Below are 6,000 nucleotides of genomic sequence, written 5' to 3' on the forward strand. Positions count from 1 at the left end.
TCTAATATATATAAATTAATCATTGAGCTTCTCCAATTTCAAATGATTTTAAAATAATTAATTTTTTTAAAATTTAAAAAAATATATATATATAATATAGTTTGCAAGTTATTTTTAGATAGTCTTTCATTTTTATAAAAAAAAAATTAATATACATGTTTAGATAATTATGTATTAATTATTATATTTTATAAATATTCGAAAATCATCTCAATAAAAATAATAATTTAATTTTACTTAATTCGTTGGTTAATTGTTTCAATGGGTATGTTGTTGTGTTGTTGTAGTTGGTTAATTGGTTTAGTTAGTTAATACTTATATTTTGAGTTATTAGTTCATAATTCAGTTAATTATTTTACTTTGTTAAAGATTAAGAAGCTCATTAATTAATTTATATAAACTCATTTCATTTATCTTTTGGTCGAACCCACTGACTAAATTCAAATTCGTTAAATTGTTAATTCATTTGACTATTTTGAAAGTTTAGCCACTTTCTCTTATTCTTTGAAAGATCTACCTTTGGGCCTTTTCATTTCAAATTTCCAGCCCATTCTCACATTAATTTCAGCAGCCCAACTTCATGGCAATTCCCAGCCCAATATACAATACACAGCAATTTCAAAACAACCCAAAACCAATCCCACTCCCATACGTTTCTTCTTCCTTTTCCATGGAACGTGAACAAACCCAGAAACCAGAACCATCAGCGAACAACGTACGCGACCCCACTGCCCATACCGGTCTTCTTCTTCTTCACGTGATAAATCCAGAAATCACGGAATCAGCAACGACTCCAAACAGCACCAAATCGACCCCACCCCTGCTTGTTTTCTTCTTCTTCCTTGCGTGTGAAATCCAGCAGTCCATCAACGTCCAAAAATCCCACAAAATCGCGGAAATCCAGCAGCCTTATCAAAAAGAGAACTTGAATTTCGAATTCAAATTCTTCCAATCCATCCGTTTTCCCCCCTAAAAAATCAACCCTATTATTCATCTATTTAAGATCGTTTTCTCTATGTATTTTAGGAGGGAGCATAGAGCGAGAAAAAAGGGAGTTTTGAGTTTGAGTTCTTTGGCAATAGTAATTCCACACTTAAAATTTTATATTTAGCTTTCTTGTTCTAAGTTCCGAGAAGGTCCCCGCTCAAATTCTCTTGGTTTGTTGTTCGTATTTGAGTTTTGTGGCAGGAAGATCATAGCTCTGCTCGCGCTGTCTCTAGTTCGCTGCCCTCGAAAAGGTAACCCTATTTTAACCTTAACTCATTTTAGCTAGTGTTTTATTTCTAATTAAAAGTGTACTGTTGAACTCTTGAGGCAAATTTATACTTTGGGGTGATTGATCAACGTTACGTGTCTTCTTGCTTGAGCATTCTGATGGAAAATGGTATTGATCGAGTGCATTATAATTCTTGTTCATATTGTTGACGATTTGAGTTATGTAAAACTAGTTATTCAGTTGAAATTTTTTGACATAATGGGGGGCTCATTTCTATTTGTTTTATTAGTCTAGATTCATACCCAAATCTTCTTCGATGTGTTTTGGTGTTACTTTACCAATTGAAGGCATTTGAACCTTACAGTAATGTCTTGATGTCTTTCCCATATAGGATATTTTTCTCTAATTTCGCATCTTGTTTTCCCACTCTAGAATGATATTACTATAAGCTAGAATGCTTTAGAATGATAGCTTCTCTTTTGGTCAAAATCACAAAGTTACGTTCTCCGCAAAGTTCTGTTTCTTAAGTCTAGTTTTTTTTTAAATTGAGCTTGCTGCAATCAGCTCCTCTTTACTGCATTTCCAGCATCTATTTTTGTCTATTCGGTTTATTCTCTCCTTGTATTAGTTGTAGTTCTTTATTTTCTTTTAAAATGTTCATGTGGGATGTTGTTGTTAATTCTTGTTGTGACGTGAAGTTAGACCACCGATATTAAGTTGTAGAGGATAATATTTCGCTCTTGATTTATACTCAATCAAAGTCTCTTTGTTTAGTTCGGGTGATTCTCTATGTAGCAATTTGTGATATCTAGTTTGATACCAACGCTTCAGAAATCTATCATTTCATGTTTTAGTTTAGATTTCCCTGTCTATTATGGTGTAAGAAATGTTCTATTTATATAGATACTAATATATTTGTTGCTCAATAGTTGTCGTAACTCATATATAACAATAGTATTTCTTCAGCTTTCGCGTATCTGTTTTATAATTGATAGATAGTATTCTGCTTGCTCCATTTCTTGCTAATAAGTCACTAAGGTTAATATGTTTTTTTCTAAATTAGCATTACTTGTTAGATTCTTGTTTAAATGTTGGTGCTTAAGTCAAGATTTAAAACCATGTGTAGTTTTATTTGATGAATGTTTTTTTCTTTAAAAAATGGAATCATGAATACTCTTGCTGATATGATGCTCCAGTAGATTATAGCTATTTTTTTTAAAAAACAAAACAAAATAAATAAATAAAATAATCTATAGATAAATAAATAAAAATGGATAGATTTGAGCTACTATTTGGTTAAAGTTGAGTGGACCTAGGCGTTATTTCACACAGTTTTCTTCATGTTGCTTTTGGATTGATTTTCTCCATTCATGTGTTTATGATTCGTACTTTGTCCTCTAAAAATTAAATACCCTTTTTTATGCAATTTTGAGCTGCTATTAATTCATTACTCCCTCCTTTGTATGCATGATACTTGAGTCCATTCATGGACTCTTCTCCTTGCATTACGTTGGGCCAAACAGCCCAACATCCTACTTGAGTCGGCCTTCATCCTTGTTCGGATTTTGGAAGTTGATATACAGGGCAAGGGCAGCAAACACAAAGTCTCGGAAGCTGAAAAACGAGTTGTATATACTACTATACCAACTTTATACACCGGTATACAACAATCGTATACATGATATACAAGGCCAGAAACTGATATGCAGGTCAAAAAATATAAAAATTACAGAGATGAGTCAAACTACAGGGCTTCAGAAGAAAGAGATACATGAAAAGAGCAAATATATATGCTCATATACACTGATATACATCAGATGTATACAAAAACGGGTTTAAGATTAAACCCCAAAAATTTCAGCGAATTTGGCCCAAAAGGAGGCCCAAATTCAATTTCTCCCTTACTTTTTTAATTATTTAATTGTGACTATTTATTGTTTGTTGTTTAGCCTAACTTTATAATTCTTAATTAACTTAATTAGATTCCCCAAAAGATGAGTTATTTTCTTTGTGTCGGTTTAATTTTAATACATTTCATGCTTTTGTGTTCATTTATCTTATTAATCGAGTATATTGATCAAAACTTTATATCTTCAATTAAGTTAAACCTTTGGTTCTTAAATGAGATGTTCTTTAATGCTTTTTAATCACATTTTATTCCTTTAAAAATTATTTTTTAGTTAAAGTATTTTTCTTAAATAAACTTTAAAATGTTAGTTAAAACCTTTTCAATTAATAATAAACAAAAATATACACTTACCTAGTCATTTTCTCAAAAAGGTTAGACAATTAATTTAAAAACGATTTTCACGCTTTAGTTTATTAAATTGGGTTAAATTACTATTTCAAAATAAATTAAATAAATTCTAATAATATTCTAATCACTTGTATTTCTAGTCAAATGTTTCATTTTTGGATGCCTTTCTCTAAAAAAAAATAAAAAAAATGCGTCATTTATTTAATTATTTTCTCAAAGTTATCAAATATTGTAAGTTATTATTTTTTATGTTAAATCTATTACGGCACAACAGCTAGTAGTTTTGGGACTATTTGGGTACGCTGAACCTTAGTCCAACTCGGTATTATGCTACTCCCAATGGATTAAGTAATTAACACATTATGACTGAATTTATGTAAGTTACTGATAGCTCGAACTAAACATGTAAAATTGAGTATGCAACAATTAAACTGATATTGATGCATTAATAACTGAGGCATGTATAACTGAATAACCGAAATATCTGACCTGGTATGTGTAATTCAAGAACTAAAGAAATACATAGCTAGGGTTCTGAAATTCATGCAATAAACTGAATATTAACATACTAATCTAATTTGGATCATTCTGACAGCTAAGAATCCAATAATTCTAACATTCAAGAAACCCTAGGTTTAGTCATAATAAGAGAATCAAGAAACTGACTGAAAACTAGGGACCTAATGGGTGAAAGGAACCCACTAGTGAAATCCCACATACCTGGTGACGAATTTCATGTAGAAATCCTTTGATTTCTGGGCAAGAACTGAAGAAAACTTGCTACGTTCTTGAACTAGGGTTCTTGACTTCTTTCTCCTCTTAGCGTTCTAATTTTCTAAGTTTTGATTAATGATTTAACTTAGGTAAGTTATAGTTATGTTTCTATGCTTAAACTGAATAAAACCTCATAATTTAGGGTCTAAACGACGTAGCTTAGGGGTCCAACGAAATATGAAAAGACCAAAAGACCCCTGACTTAACTGTTGTCGGAGTGATCGACGAACGGAACGTACGGGCCGTGTATCAAACGACGGTCCGTGCTAGTCAACCGTAGTTCGTGTCAGAGGCTGGGTAAAGGATTCTTGATCCACTGACACAAACCACGAACCGTGGTCTGACCTACGGATCGCGGGTCTATCCGTGGGTCGAGACTTAGCCAATGTTTTGAGCTGGGTTTGGGGAGGGGTTGCAGTGGTGAACCGCGGACCACCAGCACGGGTCGTGGTCTGACCTACAGTCCGTGGGTTGCACCTGCAACTTCTCAAAATCTGCATTTTTGCCTATCCAGGATACAAGGTGTTACAATTAAAAGAGGTAATTGAAGGTGGTGAAGAAGAAAAAATCGATATTGATAATGGTGGTGGTGATATTTGGTGTTGGGTGATAGAGAAGAAGAAGAATTTAAGGTGATATAGTGGTGGTGAAGAACAAAATCAATAGTGAAGGTGGGGCCGGATATGATTTTCCGATGAAATGAGAATTGAAAATTGGTGGGATTAGTGAGGAAGAAGATATAATTATTAGAGAATTAAAACAATTAATTAGGGATTAGTTAGAGTAAAATATAGTTAACAAAAGAAAAGTTAATTAATAAAGAAAAGAAAAACAAAAAATTAATAATTTATGACATGACGCTAACGTAGCGCTGATGTGGCAGCGAGTGTAATACACCACATAATGTGAGAGTGGTGTTACACGTCTCAGGGTGGTAATAAATTCACTTTTGAATAGTTAAGGTGTTTAATAGGTCACCATGATAATTTAAGCATGTAACTGACTTTTCGAGACAAGTTCAGGGGAGAATCTATGCCTTTCCCTTTATGAAACTTAACAAAATGTTAGACTATCATCTAATATCTATAAAATCATAGATTATGATCTAACTTTATTTCATAAGCTTTATTGTAAGCCATAAAATTAATAAATTGCAAAAACTGATTCATGGCTAAATTTTAACTTGTATATGAATTTTTTTTTATAATCAAACACTAATTTTTAAATAATATTAAAATATATATAAAAAAAAAGTGAATAATTTCATGGGTTCTAGGGTTAGGCGTAGAGCGGAGTCCATTTGAATTTTCAATTGGGAGAAAATTAAAAAGTTTCATCGACGTCCTATTTTTGTCGTGCCATTTAACTTGCTCCCGTTTTGCATTATCTTTTTGTATGAATACCTAATTTACATAACTTTAGATAAAAAACTATTTTTATTTTATTTATGTATACAGATATACATTGACGGAAACTATAGTCAATTTGTACATGAACTTGAGTCGCATACATTAAAGAGCAACTTTCAAATATAGCAAACACAAAATTTATATTTGTATGCTATAGCAAAGTTTGCATAATTGCGCTGCATAGCAAACATATATATGTATAAATCGCTATACATACACAAAAAAAACTATTGTATAATCTGTTTTGGTATACATATACAAAAAGATCAATTGTATAAAGTGAGAGAGGCGAGTGAGAGAGCGAGATCTGGGAGAGTGGCGAGCGAGATCTGGGAGAGGGGAAC

General features: G+C 32.1%; 1 long non-coding RNA gene across 1 annotated transcript; it reads left to right on the forward strand.

Annotated features, from left to right (window-relative positions):
- The first annotated feature begins 646 nt into the window (after positions 1 to 646).
- Positions 647 to 3,212, forward strand: LOC107058067 (uncharacterized). Its single transcript, XR_001471757.1, has 2 exons — positions 647 to 1,081; positions 1,137 to 3,212. It is a non-coding gene; the product is annotated as an uncharacterized lncRNA (long non-coding RNA).
- Positions 3,213 to 6,000: the final 2,788 nt, after the last annotated feature.

Source organism: Solanum tuberosum, unplaced genomic scaffold (assembly GCF_000226075.1).
Source record: "Solanum tuberosum cultivar DM 1-3 516 R44 unplaced genomic scaffold, SolTub_3.0 scf00404, whole genome shotgun sequence".
NCBI lineage: Eukaryota > Viridiplantae > Streptophyta > Magnoliopsida > Solanales > Solanaceae > Solanum > Solanum tuberosum.